The sequence below is a fragment of the Lissotriton vulgaris genome, chromosome 4_1, assembly GCF_964263255.1.
Source record: "Lissotriton vulgaris chromosome 4_1, aLisVul1.2, whole genome shotgun sequence".
Classification (NCBI taxonomy): domain Eukaryota; kingdom Metazoa; phylum Chordata; class Amphibia; order Caudata; family Salamandridae; genus Lissotriton; species Lissotriton vulgaris.
Genome location: NC_141691.1, coordinates 208,846,596 through 208,867,839, shown reverse-complemented (window position 1 = coordinate 208,867,839; position 21,244 = coordinate 208,846,596).

Genomic DNA, 21,244 nt, shown 5'->3' with positions numbered 1-21,244 from the left:
TGGTGTGTCCTGCAGCCAGCAGCCTCAATAACCCCAAGGACCTGCCCTGCCCTGCCCTGCCTTCAAAAGAAAATACTCTGTCTCCTATGAACACCGGATTTGTTCACCAACAGACTCCAGCTCTGGCAAGATCTGCAAATCTGCACCAATCTGTGTCCAATGCTCATGGCCCAAGTTCGAGTGGCCAAACACCACAGGAGCTCTCCCCGGTGATCCCTGACCTGCCTCAACCCACCTCCTTAGCAAACTTCCTGGGGTCAGTAATCTTGCTGTCAATGGAAAACGACTGGACAAGTGCTCCCATGCAATCAAGTTATACAGACCCTGATAGTCTGTTACATCACTGGCCTTCACCCAACCATCCAGTGTTCTGTAGTAGAAATCAACGTACTCAACCCTGGTTTATAAACTAAGTTTGACTCTGTAACTCTCCGGGATGAGACCATACAACCTGATCAGGGCTTCCCCAAACTCTCTCAGGGCCCCTTTGGCCCCTTAAAGCCCCTCCATATACCCTAAACCACTGGTTAATGTCATCCCACACAACATACTCCTTCACTACATACTTGGGTATATCCAACTTTCCTTCTGAGCACACTGATGAAATGCTGGACTTGGCCATTAAATCCAGCTCTTTAAGCTCAGCCACTGAGATAAAATCAAGTTCCTCTTCTCTATGGCCAACTTCTCTTTCTCCATTACCACAACATCCTTTTCTGCCTCCCCCTTGAGTTTAGCCAGTCCCAACTGGAGCTTCCTTTGTTACTGCCTCTCTTCCAGCTCCTATGGGGACAGAACACTTGAAGAAACACCTCTGCTTGTCCTGGAAGGTACCTTCCTCCCAGGCGGATCCGGATTCACAAAATCTCCATGCAGGCTCTTCTCTTCCACATCCACATTCTCATTCTCCTCATCTGGGTGCCCACTAGCTTCCTCTACTGTCAGCCAGGTCCTCAGCGCCTTTGCAGCTTCTCCTTCTTAGTGAGGCCTCTCTAATAGGACATTTGAAGTTCCTGCAGAACATTTTGAGCTGAGGCACTGCATAGGTCTCCAATCTCTGTAGCTCAAATACCAACTCTGCAGTTTAAACTGCTGGTTCACCAGCCTAAGACATGATTGTGGATCAAAAGAGTTACGAAAAGAGAAAAATCAAGAACAGTATGTGATTGTTTAATGTTCTGCGATCTGGTAGTATTGTGTACCAAAAACTGTATGCAGAGTACAAACACAAGTCCTATCCCACTGCTGCCACCAATGTTAGAAATGGGGTCTCTAGTTGGCAGGAGATATGCACACTGTCCAAGTAGGGACCCTCACTCTAGTAAAGTTAAGGGGATTGCACATCTAACATAACCCCTACTCACCCCCTTGGTAGCATGGCACGAGAAGTCAGGATTATCTCAGAGGCAATGTGTAAAGCATATTTACATATACACACAGTAAAACATTTATCTGAATAACACTAGACCAAAACAGCAGAAATCCAACACACTTTTCAAAGGTTAGGCAAATGTAGTCCATAGAAATCTATGGATGTGTCACTTTTAGCACAAAGTACCTGGGATGTTTCAAAATTCAAGATGAAATAAAGTGCAGGGGAGGTGAGACATGGGAAAAAAACAAAGTGATGCATCAGTTCCTTACTCCCTAGGGAGGTGATGCATCGGTTTCTTACTGGAAGGAGAGGTGATGTGTCTATCTCTGGACACGCGGCTTGGTTCCTTACTGCTGGGTGAGGTCGATAAAGGAATTGGCACTCAGGGACGATGCATAGGAAATCCCGATGCGTTTTGTCGATGCGGCGGTGGCAAAGCAGGTGCTGCGTCGATTTCACAGCCGCAAAGCAAGTGAGGCATCAATTCTACAGCCACAAAGCAGGAACTGCGTCAAAATCAGAACAGGTGCCACAGACTTTGGTGACATGGTGCTCAGGAATCGGGCTGCTGTGATTTTTCAGCAACACTGCAGGCGCTGCATCAATTCTTCTGCAACACCACGATGATGTGTTGATTTTTCAGCCACACAGCGGTGTTGCATCGAGCAAACGGGCAGTAAGAGTCGATGTCTGGATTTTCTTCTTCAGTTCACCAGATTGTAATTCTAAGGGCCCAAGAACTGGATTTGACACCAATTGACAAGTCTGGGCTCTCAGCGGGCACTGCTACATGAAGTATTTGATGGCCCTAAGGCTTTTTAACAGGAGGTAAGCATACATAAGCCCTTGGAGAACCTTGGAAGCAGGATGTAGAAAGCATAGTCCAGTCCTTTCACTCTTAAGACAGACGCATCAAGAAACCGGCCAGCACAACAAAGCAACAGGCAGAGTGTCAGTCCCTCTTACATTATCCAGCTCTTCTTCCTGGCAGAATGTCCTGTAGTCCAGATGTTTTCTGAACTTACGGTGTCACAGCTCCAGTACATATACTAGTTTCTGTCTTTGAAGTAGGCAAACTTCAAAGGAAAGTCTTTGTAGTATATAAGACCCTGCCTTTCCCTGTCACACCAGACCCACTTTATGTGTAGATACAACACTCGGGAGTGGTTACTACCTACACTGTGGAAAACCTATGCCAGCATGGGTTATAACATTAAACTTTAGATGCAGTTAAGGGACACTTATCTCTCCTTTCTAGTGACATGGATTTACAGCATTTTTGTTAGGTCCTAGATCACCACATCATAAATGCTTTCTATATACCATATAAAATGAACTTTGGACAGTGTCCCAGCAGGAAGCATTTGAATTCATACGAGAAAAATTGACAAACCTAATTCGGAATAGTCTTTGGCTGCTGTTGATAACAGCATGACCACATTATCAACTTAGATTCATTCTCTGAATAACATTGTGTCCTCAGCAATCAAAATCATCCAAAGTGACATGGTCCTTTTACTGCACAAGGCAAAGTCAGCTTAAATAGATCATGTAGTTAGCTGGTCATTACAAACTTTAAAATCTGTTCATGTGCCCTGGAGCTAGCTGAATGTGATTGATTTATTTACACCTTATAACATAGCACCTTCACAGAAAATAATGGCACACAAGCACGCAACTTACACAATGTTAAGCATTGAGCATTTACAGAAATTTCCCTTCACAGTAGCTGAGATACCATTTTTCATATGGTTAATCCACGGTTTTATCTCAGTGCCAATTTATAAGTTTCACTTTAGATCATATTTGAAACATTTTCAAGTGGGCAAATATAAAGCGTTAGGAGAGGGATTTGCATACAAGACATGGGTCCTGCATTTTGATTACAGGTGTTGGAATGGAGAAACTGAAGTATTTCTCAGCAGAAACAAATGTGAAACTTTGTTTGGCCATTCTCTCATTTCTAAAGAGATTATGCTTCACAGTGAATGTAACATATCTATGGCCAATTTACAATGTTATCTGAAAGGTGTTCCCGTTGCTTTGATTCGGCTGGCATTCCGATTGCTTTCAAATGGAAGCTATTTGATGCTGAATGAACAAGGTTGTTGTGGGATGAAACTGCGAGTGCCATATGTGATGGCGGTTTCCAGGGTGTTTTTGCAGTAGACATGTGTTATTTCCACCTGTGTGTGAAGTTAGAGACATGGCATTATGGCCTTCAAAAGCTATTTTTAATGTGAACTTTGATAATCTGAGTAGACTGAAAGGCTTATTGTTTCAGAAGGAGGTGTCATTACCATCTGCTAAAGAGGTGTTTGGTCTCCAATTTCCAAGGTCTTCCTCTGAAATACAATTGCTACTACCCACAAACCTCCCAGAACATTTTGGGGAACTTGTGCACTGCATATATAATGCATTGAATACTGCAGAAGTGGTACACTTTTTAAAGCGATTGGGTTTGGCTTTGTTAGCACGTTCCAAACTGTATTTGGATGATTTTCCATCTTCTATACACTCCCTGGTTTCCAGCATTTTTGGAGGCATACCTCCAGTGTTATTCCTAATTGCTGGAATTTCGGTCCTATTTCTGCTGCTCTGCAATGGATGTTCCACCTCGAGGCCAAATGGTGATGGAACTACCACACCTCCCACTGTGTCGTGCAGTATGATGCAGTATTTTGGTGGGTCTTTGCTTCAGGAACTAAATGAAAACTGGTCTTTTGACCTCTATGGTTACATTGCACTCAGCATGTGTACCGTAGCCCACTTTCAAGTGCGTACTAGATTTGTGTCTTGGAATGCAAGTGGTTTGATCTATGGCTATGAAAAAGCAAGTGTGTCCATTAAATCAATCAATTAGGGTTTGTATAGCACAACTTCTCACCTGTGAGGGTCTCAAGGTGCTGAAGGGGATGGTGGGGCAGTTGATCTGTCTGGGCGCTGGGGTTCAGTCGAAGAGCCAGGTCTTGAAATCCTTCCTTGAATTGGGTCAGCGTCGGGGCTTGTGTTCCAGGTCTTGGTGGCGAGATAGGAGAAGGATCTTCCACCAGTTCTGGCCTTGCAGATCCGTGGGATGGTAGACAGGGCCAGTTGGGTGGAGCAGATGTGTTTAGTAGGTACATGGAATGAGAGGCGGTGGTTCAGATTTGCTGGTCCTGCAATATGGAGGGCATTGTACGTGTGTGTGAGGAGCTTTAAAGTGACTCTTGTTGACTGGGAGCTAGTGAAGTTCTCGCAGGTGCTTGGTAATGTGGCTGACGCGTGGGATATTGAGGACCAGTCTGGCTGCAGTATTTTGAACGTTCTATAGTTTCTTGAGGAGTCTCTGGGGGTCGCCGGTGTAGAGTCCATTGCCGTAGTCAGGTCTGTTGCTAATAAGTACGTTGGTGACAGTCTTTCTGGATTCAGTGGAGATCCACCTGAAGGTCTTACAAAGCAGGCATGTGTGTAAGCATGATACAGAAAAACAGTGTTGATCTGGAAGTTCATTGTGAGCGGGTATTCCAGTATGATGCTGAGGTTTTGTGCATGGTCTGTGGGTGCAGGGGTGTTCCTAGTGTGGTGGGCCACCAGGAGTCATCTCAAGCTGCGAGGGGATGGGTCCCAGGATGAGGACTTCAGTCTTGTCTGAGTTTGAGACAGCTGTCTCTCATCCAGATGGCAACGGACTTCATCCCACCATTGTGGAAGTTGTTCCCGGCGCTGTGGGTTCGTTGGGGAGGGAGAGGATCAGCTGGGTGTCATTGACGTAGGAGACGATGTTGACTCCGGGGTTCCTGACGGTGGCTGCAAGTGTGGCCATGCAGACGTTGAAGAGGGTGGGGTTCAGGGAGGAGCCATGGGGCACTCCACAGCTGATCTCTATAGGTTCCGAGAGGAACTGTAGTAGTCCGACTCACTGTGTTCGACCAGTGAGGAAGGAGTGGATCCAGTCCAGGGCTTTGTCGTGAAAGCGGCATCGTGGAGTCTCGTACGTAGGTTGTGGTGGGAGATGGTGTTGAAGGCAGCTGAAAGGTCCAGGAGGATGAGGGGTACTGTTCTGCCCCAGTCGAGAAGGGAGCGGATGTCATCGGTAGCGGCGAGGAGGGCGGTCTCTGTAGGGGATAGAGGACTCATGTTTAGTGCAGGGGTGGGCAGAGTTGGCAGAGTGGTACTATGCGGAATTCTGCAGAGTTGCCTAAAAACCCTGTGGAATTCCTCTCCGCCCTATGCATGCAACAGACCTGGAGGGTTCCTAACCCCCAGTCTGCCACTTGCTTTATAGCTTATCTCAGACTGCTGTGACAGTGATCGGCGGTGTTTCCAGTCCTTTCTGGGCTGTAATGAAAGTGAAACTGCTTCGCTTCAGGACTTGCGGGGACTGCACATGCGCGTGCATGGGGATTGGAGACATTACCCCGGTCTCCACTCTCCATGCACGCGCATGCGCAGTCCTTGCGAGTCCTGCAGCATATGGGTTTTGCACAACTGATGACGAGGAGCCAGGAAGAGAACGCCACGCTGAGATCCAGGTAAGGAGGACTAGGCAGGAGCAGGGCTGTAGGGGTAGGCGGCAGGGGCAAACTTCGCCACATAGCAGGATTGTGGTTTTTTGCTGACCTCTGCGCTCCCAGCAGAGAGCGGAGTTGGCAAAACTCCACAAACTCCCCTGACAGAGCAGAGGTCGCCGCCCACCCTTACTTTAGTGTCGTCCTCTGAGACTATCTTTGCTACAAGCCATTAATGGATGTTTTGGCTCCTGGAATACTGGATGCTGGCTCCTCTGCAGTTACACTATGAGCTGGCACACCATCAACGACTGTTGACTGGGCTGGATACTAGCATGTTTGTTCTTTGCAACTTGATGTTCGGGCCACAATGGAAACATCGCGGTACAAAAGGGGGTGGTGATGGACGGAGCATCTGAACCAATCAAACACTCACACCCAGTCAACAGATCTGGGTTTAATCCATCACCGTTCTTTAGCCCACTCTGCCACCCCAGTTCAGACATGGACATATGCAAATCAGTCTGACCCTGTGCCTCATGGAAACAGTCCAGCCCCAACTGCCAAGCCATGCCTTCCCTGGACCGGAAACAACCTTCCTAGGACCGGTTTCTGGCATTACAGCCGTCTTCACCAGGCTTGCTTGAATCCAGTGGCAAAGTGAGCAAGGGACTCACGTCTGAGCATACCCTGCCAATTTATGGCGAGCAAAGCGGTACAAAAAGGGGTGGTGATGGACGGAGCATCTGAACCAATCAAACACTCACACCCAGTCAACAGATCTGGGTTTAATCCATCACCGTTCTTTAGCCCACTCTGCCCACTCTGCCACCCCAGTTCAGACATGGCCATATGCAAATCAGTCTGACCCTGTGCCTCATGGGAACAGTCCAGCCCGAACTGCCAAGCCATGCCTTCCCTGGACCGGAAACAAGCTTCCTAGGACCAGTTTCATGGCATTACAGCCGTCTTCAGCCAGGCTTGCTTGAATCCAGTGGCAAAGTGAGCAAGGGACTCACGTCTGAGCATACCCTGCCAACTTATGGCGAACAAAGCGGTACAAACGGGGGGATGATGGACGGAGCATCCACAGACAATGGAAACATCGTCTGTGGTAGCTTGTTTCTTCATGGATTGTAATGACTCTGAGGAACATGGAAAACATTTCTGCGCCTCCTGAATACTAATTTGCATTATTTATTTTTTAAATTGGTTTTTATTCATGTATTAATTAATTCTGTGTTTTTTATTCTCATTTTTTAATGCAATATAGCTTCTGTTTGCTTCATTATTAAAGTGTGTTATGATATTCCTTTCATAATGTTAGCCTTATTTGCATATTACGTTTTATTGTAGGATATGCTTTTATGTTTATTTTGAATTAATAGCCTTGATCCTGCCAATGAGTGGGTTCTGTGCGGCTCAACAGGGCCTGTGCACAAACACTTCCATTTTACAAGTACATGTTTAAACTTGACATCTTTGTAGACAGTGACTTTTTAAATGCTTTACACATACATGATACCATACTCAGAAAGTGTTCTACTTGCAAACACATGTCTTTGTGAGCACTTTATCACAACACGCGGTACAAAAGGGGGTGGTGATGGATGGAGCATCTGAACCAATCAAACACTCACACCCAGTCAACAGATCTGGATTTAATCCATCACCGTTCTTTAGCCCACTCTGCCACCCCAGTTCAGACATGGACATATGCAAATCAGTCTGACCCTGTGCCTCATGGGAACAGTCCAGCCCCAACTGCCAAGCCATGCCTTCCCTGGACCGGAAACAACCTTCCTAGGACCGGTTTCTGGCATTACAGCCGTCTTCAGCCAGGCTTGCTTGAATCCAGTGGCAAAGTGAGCAAGGGACTCACGTCTGAGCATACCCTGCCAATTTATGGCGAGCAAAGCGGTACAAAAAGGGGTGGTGATGGACGGAGCATCTGAACCAATCAAGCACTCACACCCTGTCAACAGATCTGGCTTTAATCCATCACCGTTCTTTAGCCCATTCTGCCACCCCAGTTCAGACATGGCCATATGCAAATCAGTCTGACCCTATGTCTCATGGGAACAGTCCAGCCCAAACTGCCAAGCCATGCCTTCCCTGGACCGGAAACAAGCTTCCTAGGACCGGTTTCTGGCATTACAGCCGTCTTCAGCCAGGCTTGCTTGAATCCAGTGGCCAAGTGAGTAAGGGACTCACGTCTGAGCATACCCTGCCAACTTATGGCGAACAAAGCGGTACAAACGGGGGCGGGGTGATGAATGGAGCATCCACAGACAATGGAAACATCGTCTGTGGTAGCTTGTTTCTTCGTGGATTCTAATGACTCTGAGGAACATGGAAAACATTTCTGGGCCTCCTGAATACTAATTTGCATTATTTATTTTTTAAATTGGTTTTTATTCATGTATTAATTAATTTTGTGTTTTTTATTCTCCTTTTTTAATGCAATATAGCTTCTGTTTGCTTCATTATTAAAGTGTGTTATGATATTCATTCATAATGTTAGCCTTATTTGCATATTAAGTTTTATTGTAGGATATGCTTTTATGTTTATTTTGAATTAATAGCCTTGATCCTGCCAATGAGTGGGTTCTGTGCGGCTCAACAGGGCCTGTGCACAAACACTTCCATTTTACAAGTACATGTTTAAACTTGACATCTTTGTAGACAGTGACTTTTTAAATGCTTTACACATACATGATACCATACTCAGAAAGTGTTCTACTTGCAAACACATGTCTTTGTGAGCACTTTATCACAACACTTGAACATTCTGTGCAAGGCAACAAGAACACTGAGCACGTAACAAGAGGAATGCGGTTCCAGAAGAATCCTGGGTGTGACATGTCAAAGCACAATACAGTAGTACGCCCTCAGGCACCTGCGACATCTTCACCTGGGGGACAAGAGACCACACACATAGGAAAACCTTAGCTCGGGCTACACTGGGACGGATCCACAGATACCTAAAAACAATTAAAAACGACAGAACTCCAGGCCCTAATGGCCTCCCAGCAAGCCTATTTAAATGCGCACGAAAGAACTGGGCTAAGGTGTTAACCCCCCTTTTCAATCAAGCCTTCTTTGCTGCACAGATCCCAGAATGTTGAAGGGGCTTCACCTTATGCCCAATCTTCGAAAAAGGAGACCCGATCATTCCTTCTAATTACCGACTCATAGCCCTACAGGACCTAGGGGCCAAAGGCTACCGCTGGTTTCTTCTGAAATTGCTAGAAGAATGGGACACAGAAAATGACATTTTAGCTTAGCTCCAGACTGCGCAGCTGCCTCTACAATCAATAACATCACAGAATCTTGCCATCTTGAGTCATTGTACAGCTCAAAATGCCAGTCTCCTCTCTATTGCTGTATTATTGACTATTGTGCCGCCTTTGACAAGGTGGTCCGCAACACCCTCTGGGGGAAATTAAATGCATAGGAGGTGCCCAAGCAGCTGCTCGGGCCATTATCTCTCTGCATTCAAACACATGGGGGCGGGTGAGAACGGGCCCCTCCACCGTATCCTAAAAAATTACAACAAATGACGCTTGGAGCAGTGGTGTGTCCTCGCTCCCTAACTTTTCAACCTCTACACAGCCGAACTGGGGAGATCCTAGGAGTTCAGCTGCATGCTTCCACCTCAACTCGAACACACAAAGCTACATATTCTTCAATATGCTGAGACAATAGCTCTGAGCACATGCAGAAGTTCAAAGAAATTAATCTGACAGTCGTCAGCATGTCTGTTGCTCCTTTAATCAGTCAGCACTTTTTACACCAGCCAATATGTGTTTGTCTTTGGATACAGTCACCCACGACTTCATCAGGGCTGGAATATTAAATAAAATGTTTGACAAATACAACCAATGTTAATAATTGCCTAAACAACATTACCTTTTGACAACAGTTGGATTAATTTCCTTGAACTTCTGCCTTTGCTCAGTGTTATTGTCTCATTCTTGTTTTAAAAAGGATGCAGACAGACATCCCCACTCTTTGAGCACTGCTTTGATTAATCCTGTAATTGTACAAACTTGGAGACTGTGTTTTCTATTCACCCTATTTCCCTTAATCTACCACATTTGCTTCATCCTTTAATATTCTGACAACATTGCCATAATGGACCACACCAAAATCAGAATCCAGTGAGCCTTGAGCAAGCTGCAGGAATACAATGATGCCAACATACTCAAAATCAACCAGCAAAAGAGAAAGGTCCTGATCTTTGGCCAGAGCAGAAAAAAAAACTCCCAACTTGGTGCATGGGAGCTGCGATCATCAAATCAATTACAAAGTACAACATAATGGGGGTAGAGTTTAGCGAGTCCTCCAGATCCTCTGCCCACCTGGCTGCCCTGAAAATGAAAGCCCGAGCCATCATACACACCTTGACCTGTCTCAATAGGATCTTAAACAGCGGCTCAGCCACTTCCATTCTAAAGGTTAAGATAGCCACTCTTCTCCCGGCTCTACACTACGGGCAACAGGCCTTCCCAGAGGCATCTGCAGCAAGCCTAAAACACACTTAATGCTGGGCTTTTAAGCAAGCATTCCAACCGCCCTGACACATATGAAAGACCAGATTACGGCTGGAGCTGGTCCTTCCAAGACAATCACTCACTTTTGAGGCTGACACCCTGAAATTCTATATAAGTGCTCTAAAAGCTCTGAGAAACGCTCTTAAAGCTTTCCTAAAAGAAATATTTGAGAGCCCTGGGAATCCCTGGCACAGAAAAATGTAAATGCAGTTACCTCACCACAAGTTGAGGGCACTGCAGTAAAATCGGATGCTATCCCCTACACAGCCTGGAAGAAGGGAATCAACCGGCAGCTTAAATTAACCTCATACCTGTAGGATAACTTCTTCGTAAGTCCTCATCTATCCTATCCCCCTGAATGATTCTTATTCACAGAGGAAGGCACAATCATACCTCTCAGACAGTCTAAACAAACAGTTCCAGAGAGATATCCTATTTAGCACCTGCTAGGCCTACAAGCGGCAGATCTCAACCAATGGGCTCCACTGAGGAAGGAGGGGGCCTGCAGACTGTGCAACTATAAGACGGAATCATGGCTCCACATTCTGTACTGCTTTCCCATGCTTGACGCCACCAGACAACTCCAATCTCTATCCTTCAAAGGATGCTGGCCTTTTCTACATGGAAAACATCCATTACAACGCAGTCATTACAACGACCTACCTTTACAATGTAAATGTTACAACGCAACTACCTTTACATCGCCTGCCACTACAATGCATGCCATTACAATGCATGTTACTACAACGCATGCCATTGCAACGCATACCATTACAATGTATGCCATTACAACGCATTATAAGATAAGTAATAGAGATTTGTTTAGTATTAGGGTGGGCTTTACAAATACACATTATGTTATGTTATGTTATGTTATGTTATGTTATGTTATGTTATGTTATGTTATGTTATGTTATGTTATGTTATGTTATGTATGGGCTTTGGGGTACATGGGAATAGTAATTTTTACCCTAACACTTTCCCTACTGTTGCACTCACTGGATTGGGAATAGTAATTTTTACCCCTACACTATCCAACACTTAGTAATTTGTACCCCTATACTATACAACACACACCCTACTGAGGCACTCACTGGAGTGGGAATAGTCATTTTAACCCTACACTATCCAACACTAAAAGTATTACGCGTTGTAATGGTATGTGTTGTAATGGTAGTTTTTAAAAATGCATTGTAATGGCATTCATTGTAAAATCATGCAATGTAATGGGAGCTGCGATGTAAAGACTGCATTGTAAAAGCATGCATTGTAATTGCATGCGTTGTAACATCATATATTCGTTCTACACCAGACTGGCTCCCTGATACATCTCAAACAGGTTTGGGGATTTAGGTTGCTCCAAGCAATCTGGCAGAACGCATTCTCACTATGCTCTCTATAATGTAAGTAGTGTTAGTTAGGAGTATCAATATGATATATATTCATATAATCACTGCAAAGTTATGATGGTTGAAGTATCAATCTTTTTCACCCTTCTTGAAATGCTGGTAACAATGCTTTGTCTGTTTCTGTTTATAACTGCAGCTCACGTTTTTGCACAAGAATACAATTGCTTCAATGCATGTTTGAACTGCCAATTCATGTATTTCTTGTGTCCCCCTTTGGGCAAGCCTAAGTAATAACAAAAGGGTAAATCTGATTCCAAAATGTCCTTGGGGGAATTAGAGTGGCTGTGTCCTGAGGTTGCAGACACCATCCAGCATCCTGTCAGGTTAGGGGCCCAGATGGTGCACTGTGTGCTAGCCAGGAATTGTGCCAACATATTCTTATGACATGAGTGGACTGATGCTTTTTTCCCCCAGATGCACAGTCTGTTAGTAGGAAGCGTACGACAGTGGAAATGGTTATCCACAACAGAGTAGAGGACTTGTTGCCCTACTGACCCAAGTACTGGCATTGATATTGCCACATTAAAGAAATCGACTCCATGCCAATATTGTAATAAATTAGGGCATTGGAAGGGAGAGTGTCATCTTAATCCCAACAGAGTAATGAATGAAAATCAGGCAGGTTCAAAAGGACCCTATTTCAACAGGTACTTCTTGTGTTACTGAATTTGTCAGGTCAGGTTCACAATTTAGGGCTTGTACAGACACAGGTTAGCAACCCTGTACAAACACAAAATGTGCCAAGACAGAGAATGCAAAGCCATAATGTACAACTAGTTACTGTGATGCAAGTCTCTCAAGCCCCGATTCCACAGCAAAATGTAAATGGTCCTATGTTTAATTCTAACCAGGTCTCAAATTGTAATCATACTTCTTTCCAGAACTAAAAACCTGTTTCAGCAATTTACATAGTGTTTGACACAATTGGGAATTATGGTTCAGATGAGTCACAATGATAGTGCCTGAGGAGGAGGAAGACTACGTGCTTGGCGCAGTCTTAGAGGTAGACCAAAGTTGTTCATTTGTGGAAGGTGAAATAAATGGCCACCCAGCATCATTCTTGATTGGCAATGGTGCTACCCATTCCATTGTTAGAACCGTGGATATTCCAGACCTACCCCTCTAATGGAAAAAGAATTCAAGCTGTAGGAGTTGCAAATAAACAAATGACAAATACAGTATCACAAGAAGTACCTGTTAAACTAGAGTCCTTTGAAGGGAACCGCCAGTTTGCTGTGTGCGATTCATAGCCCTGTGAAGCTTTTAGGACAAGACATACCATGCAAGTTAAATTGTACCATCTATTGCACACTGAAGGGTGTGGCGTTTCAGACTTAAGATGAAGATGTTGTTTTCAAATTGGCGAGTCAAGGGTCAAACATTGGATTGTACACTTTGAAGACCAATGATGATTTGCAACCCAATTTCAGAGATAAAGTAAAGCCCGAAGACTAGGACTTCTCAGGAAAGGACATAGGTCTCATAGAAGGAGTTGAACCCCAAGAACTCTTCAGTACAATTTGAATCCTGAAACGATTGCTGGGATTACATCAGTGATTGATTAAAATGTACAAAAAGGTATTTTGAAGGAGATAATAAGGAGTCCATGTAACTTACCCATCATGGGCTTGCAGAAGCCTAGCATAAAGTACTTCATTGTTCAAGATATGAGAAAGGTTAATAACATTGTTGTTCCCTGCTGTCCTGTGGTTCCAAGTCCTGCTGTGATTTTATTTCAGATTCCATGTGCAGTGAAGTGATTTACTGTGATTGATTTGTGCCAGGCATTCTTCTATATACCCTTGCATGAAGACAGTCAGTACCTTTTCGCCTTCCGGTTCCAAAGCTATGTTTTGGCATGGTGCCAAGTCCCACAGTGGTATTCAGAAAGTGCCTCAATTGGGGGGGGGGGGGGGGGGGGGGGGTGGCTTGAGCCACCACAAGATGGCCGCTTCCAGCTGAGGCTATGCACCTCGAACGGGACTTTTCCGACCACCGGAGCCGCTCTTACTAACTCCTGAGGGCATGGACTGAGTTCATATATGCAGTAGGCGCGGGGGCACAGGTAGCTGTTCTTTTTTTCCATTTTCTTTTTCTGCCTGTTTCCCCCCGCGCCGTAATCCCCTCACTCACTCTCTGTTGCGCCTGCCATTTTGATTTTCGGCGTGACGCAACTTCTTTACACAGCCTCCTTGGTGTTGCTTGCGGCGCGGTTTTCTAAGACGCCACCTCAGCCTAAGTTGGAGTGTTTTCCCCCTTCAATTGCTCTCCTGAAGTGGCGCCTTTCTGTGGCTATATTTTTGCTGCAGGATACTTGTTGCTTTGCAGCTGGAAGTCTTTTGCGGTGCTGTATCTTGGTGAGAGTATGCCGGTTGCGCTTCTCTCCTAAAAATTGCTTCATTTGGACTCTAACTCCTTGAAGGTGAGCCTCCTTTTGGGATGTGACATTGGAGCTCCTTTATGACTTCGCCTTGTGAATGCCCTCCCATGTCTCCTCAATTAAATTGCAATGCCTACTGAACAATGTATTTCGTCTGCCCCCTCCATGTGAGGTATCTTCTTCTGTAATGCGCCCGTCCGCGTTCGACTGCGCCCTGCGGCCTTCCGCCCTGCCGGAAAAGTCTCATACTCTTCACAGGACCTCCATTCCCTCAATTACAATGTCCCTTTGCCGCCTGAAGCCATCAGAAGGGCCCAGGCGTGTGGCATTGCTCGCGTTTCAAGCACCTTCCCCGCCCCGTTACTTAGTTGTACCTCCCCTTCTGTATCCCTTATTTCTCCCCCTTCAACCCCTGTGTCTTACACTCTATCTATTCATTATTTAAATACGCGCTCCCTGGCGAGACACCAACTGGAGATCTATCGTCTATTAGACGATACTGAGACAGATATTCTGTTCCTGTCTGAGACTTGGCTGACCGAGGACTCAGCACCCGATATTTTAGCTGCTATCCCTAACGGGTATTATATACTACATGTTGACCGCCCCAGGGGGCAAACCGGTGGCGGAGTCGCCGCTATCATTCGCAAGGAATATGTTTTTTCAATCCTGGACTGTACTCCAATTCCTGATACCCAGACTCTTGTGATACAGCTTCGCTCTGTCACCACCTCCCTTACCTGTGTGCTCATGTACAGACCTCCCTCCTACATGTCTTCTTTCTCCCAGTCAGTCGGGGACATGGTCTCCCAGCTTCTTATTAATCACTCTAGGATTCTTATCCTGGGTGATTTTAATTATTGGCCTAATGACCCCCAAGAATGCAGACTGTCTGTACGTTTCACTGAAACCCTCAGCAGTCTGAACTGCCAACAACTGATCTCTAGTCCTACTCACTGTAAGGGACACATACTCGATCAAGTCTGGTCGGCCAATCTTGATATCGACCCTCCTTTGATTGTTCCATGTACCTGGTCAGATCACTATATCATTTCTTTTTCAGTTGATCTGCCCAGTTTTCACCGTCCTCCTCGTCCTACGAACATTAGGGCCCGCAACTGGAAAAATGCCAACCTGCCAAATCTTCTCTCCCTCTTGGCAGCCTCAGCCCCTTCAGACTCTGACTCAGTATCCCACCAAGCCTCCTCCCTCGAACACTGGCTGAAGGAAGCAGCTGATTCTGTAGCCCCCCTAAAGACCATAAAAGTCCAACGCCCCCACGATGCCCAGCGCTGGTTTAATGACCAGCTTAAATCTGATAAACTTGCCCTTCGCCAAGCTGAACGTCGATGGCGCCACAAGTATGACCCTTTACTCAAGATAGAGTTTACCTCCTTACTGAGTAAATATAAATCTTCGATACTTGAGGCAAAGACGCACTATTTCTCTACAAAAATCCTGGAGTCGGCCTCCAAAACAAAAGACATTTTCTCAATCGTCAATGAGCTCTCCCTCCCTGACCGTATCACTCTTCCACTGGCACCTACTCAAGCTTTGTGTGATGAGCTCAATGCCTTCTTCCAAGAAAAAATTTCCATTATTAAAACTAACATCTCTCCACCCTCCCCCTCTAAATCGTTCCCCCTCCCTCCTGCTAATCCTCAGGAATTCTCTTCTTTTCCTCCTATCTCTATCTCTGATTTTCATAACCTTCTCAATAAGGTCTGTTCCGGATCTCCTAGGGACTGTTGTCCCCCTCATATCCTGAAGGAAATTTTCATGGCCTGCCCCGGTCCTGCCTTGGCCCTTCTCAACACCTCTTTATCATCTGGAGTTGTCCCAGAGGCCTTTAAGCAGGCCGTGGTATTACCCATTTTAAAGAAACCCGGCGCTGATCCACTAGTGCTAAGTAATTACAGGCCCATCTCTCTCCTCCCTTTTTTGGGCAAGATATTAGAGACCTTTGTCACCGGGTGCCTGAGTTCGTTCGTGGAGACTTCTCTATTCCTGGATCCCCAGCAGGCTGGCTTTCGCCCTCTCCACTCCACCGAGATGGTGATTGCGGCTGTCATGGACACCCTTAGAGCGGGTGCTGATGACAACCTCTCCCAAGCCCTGATTTTGCTAGACCTCTCGGCGGCGTTTGACACGGTCGATCATGCTATCCTGGTCGACCGTGTCAGAAACGCCGGCATCCAGGGTATCGCGCTGGACTGGGTGCGGTCTTTCTTGCAAGGCCGCTCGCAGGCAGTCCACCTGTCTACTTTTACTGCTCCCTTTCTCTCTCTCACTTGTGGTGTCCCCCAAGGTTCTGCTCTTTCTCCCCTTCTTTTTAATTTATATATGCAACCACTTATGGTCTCCCTTCGTCACTCCCCTGCAACTATTTTCAATTATGCTGATGACCTTCAGTTGGTCTTTCCCTTGGACACTTCACCCTCTTCCCGTTATAAGTTTCAAACCACCATGTTGATGATCTCAGATTGGATGGCTCACAGCCAGCTCAAGCTGAATCCATCAAAAACGGAACTTGTCCTGGTGGGTGGCCCTTCTAATCCTTGGAACGACACTTATTGGCCTCCTTCCCTTGGTATCCCTCCCAACCCGGTCAGGACCGTGAAAAGCCTTGGAGTGGTTATCTCTGAGGATTTATCCATGAAACCCCAGATCTCGGCTGTGACATCATCCTGTTTTTTTCAACTGCGCAGGATCCGTAAGATCTGTCGTTTTCTCACCAGAGAGGCACTCATTCTAGTCTTACTGGCTCTGGTCATCTCCAGGATTGATTTTGCTAATCTCCTGTACGTGGGGATTCCTGCTTATCAGCTCCACAAACTTCAGTTAATCCAGAATCAGGCGGCCCGCTTGGTGTATCACCAACCTAAACACCAGCATGTTTCTCCCCTTCTGAGGAACCTTCACTGGCTCCCAGTGGCCCAACGGTGCTCCTTTAAACTTGGTTGCACCGTCTTCAAATCTCTTCACGATCGCGCCCCTGAATTTGTGTCTTCTAAACTGAAGAGATATATTCCCACCCGTAATCTAAGATCATCTGCTGATAATCTTCTTTGCATTCCATCTTCCCGCCGGAAGCGTCATGGCGGCTTGCGCCTTTCTTCTCTCGGCCCCATCTTTTGGAACTCCCTTCCCTTTTCTTTTCGTCATTGCCCTACCTACGAGTCATTTAGGAGAACCTTAAAAACTTTTCTTTTCAAAGCTGGAACAGTGTGATCTCCTGGCCCTGGTTTGTTATGTCTGTCATGAGCGCCAAGAAACCGTTTCGGTGTACGTGCGCGTTATAAATTATTTAACATAACATAACATAACAATGCAATATGGAACTGGTTGTTTTCGTCCAACTGCAGCAATTTGAAGACACACCTGGTGCTGTGCCTCATAGCTCTTTCTCTGCTCTTCATATCATGCTCCCCCTGGTAGATGGACTGAGCCAAATTGTTCATGCTAGGAGTGCTCTCCTTATTGGTTAGTCGCTGTCTGCGAGGGTGTGGTGGCCACGTCTCAGTCTGGTTGGCGGGCATTGATTTTCTTCCTCGCTGTTGTGCTGGCAAAGTCAATCATTTTACTTCAGCTTTTGTCATTGCAAGACCTCCACGGCCACCTGTGAGATTTAAGAAGCTGTCCTTATACACTGCATCTCTTTGAAGAGCCTCAATATTTCAATTTACTCTCTGATATGGAGTCCTTTTCCTCTTCCGATCAGAAAATTACCTAAGCAAACATGTCTTCCTCCCGCAAGGAATCCAGTCTTGTTGCTCATTCAAAGCATCATAAGAAGGAACCCAACTAACCCACTAAGTCGCCATTGCCCATAATCGTAACATATGAAATAACCTTATAATTTATACGATTCCTGAGGGAGAGGAGGGGTCAGACATGCTGCCCTTCTTAAAAACACGTATTCCTAAGATTGTGGGTTTCAAAGATGGCACTACTCTGAATTTGCAGCATGCTCACCGCATTGGCCCTAAAATCAGAGGTGCATCTTCATCGTCAGCAAATCATCCCAGAGGAATAATTGCTTTATTTTTTGTAATATACTGAACTGTTGATGGTCCTTTCTGTAGCAAAGTCAAGGAAGCAGATGTTATGGTCCGGTCAAAAAGTTTTTTTCTCTCAGGATGTGGCTCGAGCCACGGCAGCTTGTCGGTAAGGAATTTCTTTCTCTTTGTCCTGCTCTCCGTTCCATGAATGCCAGATACGGTCTAGTTCATCCTTGCTTCTTTAAGCTTACTTATAAGGAGAAGTCCTACTCTTTCGACCATCCTGAAGACTTAAGACAATTTATTTCTCATCATAAAGGGGATGAGATGGATTTTGGAGGGCCCTGAGCAACTTTGTTGACTCTGCCTTTTGCTTTGTATTCTGAAGTTAATGTTTTTTAATATCATATCTTAAAGATGTTTATCTTTTATGCTGTTATTGGTTATGGTCCATTGCGCTGTTTTCTCCGACCATTATAGTTCGTTAACCTACTCAGAAGCTTTTTCATGTTGTGGTTTCTCTTTGTCTTTTTCCACTGATGTAACTCTTCCTGCGCTGACCCAATTCCCTGATGTTTTCCTCCTCCCTGCCTTTTCACCTCACTCCCTCTGTTGGTTCTGTCGTCTGTTTTCTTTTGCGGCTTCCCGCTTCCCCATGTACTTTCTTTATTCTGGATATTTATTCCGTCTCTCATGAATGAAGTTTCCCAGCTTCCTGTCAACTGTTTGTTTTCTATCACTTACTTCTTCTTCTTTTTCTTTTCTTACTTTCTCCTCTTTGTTACTTTTTCTTTTTTTCTCTCTCTCCTTCTCATCTTCTCAGAATTTGTATCTTCTTTTTCCAGTGTATCCTCATTATTTCCTATTCCTATCTTCCTCTTTGCAATCCTTATTTTTTACCTTTTTCATATTCTTTATTATGCTAATTTGCTTGCTTTTCAATGCATTAACCTTAATGTTTTTGGTTGTCTGCAAATAGACTGTATAATTTTATTGAATTCTGTAATGCTTTTGTTAGTATTAATGCCCTTCTTGCCTTGTAATGATTGACAATGTTCGGATTATCTCATCATGGAATGTTAAGAAATTACGCTACCCAGTTAAAAAGCAGCGGGTAGTTACTTACCTTTCCAAGCTCCAATGTAAAATTGCCATGCCAAAAGAAACACACCTAAATGACAATGACGTTAATTCCCTTAAAAAGCAATGGGTAGGTCATGCTTATAGTTCACGAAATTAATGTAATGGAGAAGCACAACCTCCTTTTCGCAATGCTAAACTCAATTTTTGACAATACCATTTTAATAAGCGTGCTACAATGGCAGCACGTTTGTCCTACTGCCGTGCCTACCAATAAACCTTCTTACCTCGAGTGAAATCACACTCGACCACTGTGCACTGTCAGACATCAGACAGACAAACGCAGGAGAAAAAACTAGAAACACTCAACCAACATGACGAACATATCCAATTTACGCGTAGTATCAGCGAAACATGGATCTCTTTTTTAGATGTAGCAATACGAAAAGAAGCAACAGGAATAAAGACAGAAGTTTTCCGTAAAGACACAGATGTAAATAACACTCTGTTGTTTCAAAGTTTCCATCCTCAAAATCTAAAAAACAATTTACCTTTTTCCCAATTTATGAGGATCAAAAGGATTTTTTTTAACACAGAAGATCTAGACAAGCATCTGGACATCCAGCAGAAAAAGTACATAGAAAGAGGTTATCCCAATAAAATTCTAGTTAAAGCAAGGAACCGTGTCAGAGTATGTGATGGTGAGAAACTACTGAAGAAGAAACCTAAAAAAGCCATTCAAGGACATGTATTTGTTTCTAAAGTTTCCACCAGTTCACATAAAATTAAGAACATAGTCAATCGACACTGGGAATTACTCCAGAATGAAGCTGACTTTCATGGAATTTACAAACTAAAACCAATTTTTGCATACACAAAATCGAAGAATTGAAAGAAATTTTAAAGACTCAACCTGAACAGAAACAAGAAAAAGAGTATAACGGCATGAAAAAGTGTGCACATTGCGTTCACTGCAACAATGTGATAGTTGGATCCACTTTAAATCAGCCACAAACAGGGAAACCCATAGTACTTTTTCATGATACAGATTGTAATTCTAGCGTTCTGATTTACTACATGAAGTGCCCTTGCGGGAAACTATATGTAGGGAAAACAGAATGGAAATTAAAGATAAGAATTTCGGAACATAAAAGCACTATAAGGAACCAAAATATCAAGAGTTCTTTAGCAGTACACTGGATGGAGGCTAAACACAGCATAGCCCAATTGCAGTTTTCAGTCCTGGAAAAAATTAAACATCATGAAGGAATGGATCTTACCAGATCCCTCCTTCAGAGAGAAACCTATTGGATAAAGAGGTTAGAAACCCAGGACCCTAAGGGTTTAAATGAAAAAATAGATTTTTCATGTTTTTTATAAAAATACTAATAATGTGACTCTTCACCAAAGCAGAAATGTGTGTGGCTCTGGTTTAAGAAGAAACAGCAATGATAAATAATCAATGATATGTTAATTATTATGCACCAATTTCTAGAACAATGGAATGTTTAATTGTTATTTGTATTCTTTTTTTCTTTTCGGGCACTTTCCGTGGTTCAATGCTTTTGTTATGGTGGTCTCGTATCAGATTACGAGGAGGAGAGCAGTAAGGGTCTGTTTTTTATGTTTATAGATGTTTGGGATAGTAGTGAGGTAGTTAAGCTGTGAGACGCGGGTTCGCGCTCCAGCTTTAGTGGTCACATGGTGGAAAGTGAGGACGGCAGTGAATGGTTGGTGGTTAGTGTTGTTCGAGAAATAATGGCATCTCATACGTTTTGGACAGTAATCAGGAAGTAAGCTGACAGACGCAGGGTCGTGCTCCAGCTCTAAGTTATCACATGGTAACACTCAGGGAAGGTCGTGATTATTTGCCTGCGAGCGTTCAACACGTAAAGATGGTGGTATGCGCTTGTAACTTCGAGTGTTTTTGGAAGCAGCTTCATTGGAGTTTAT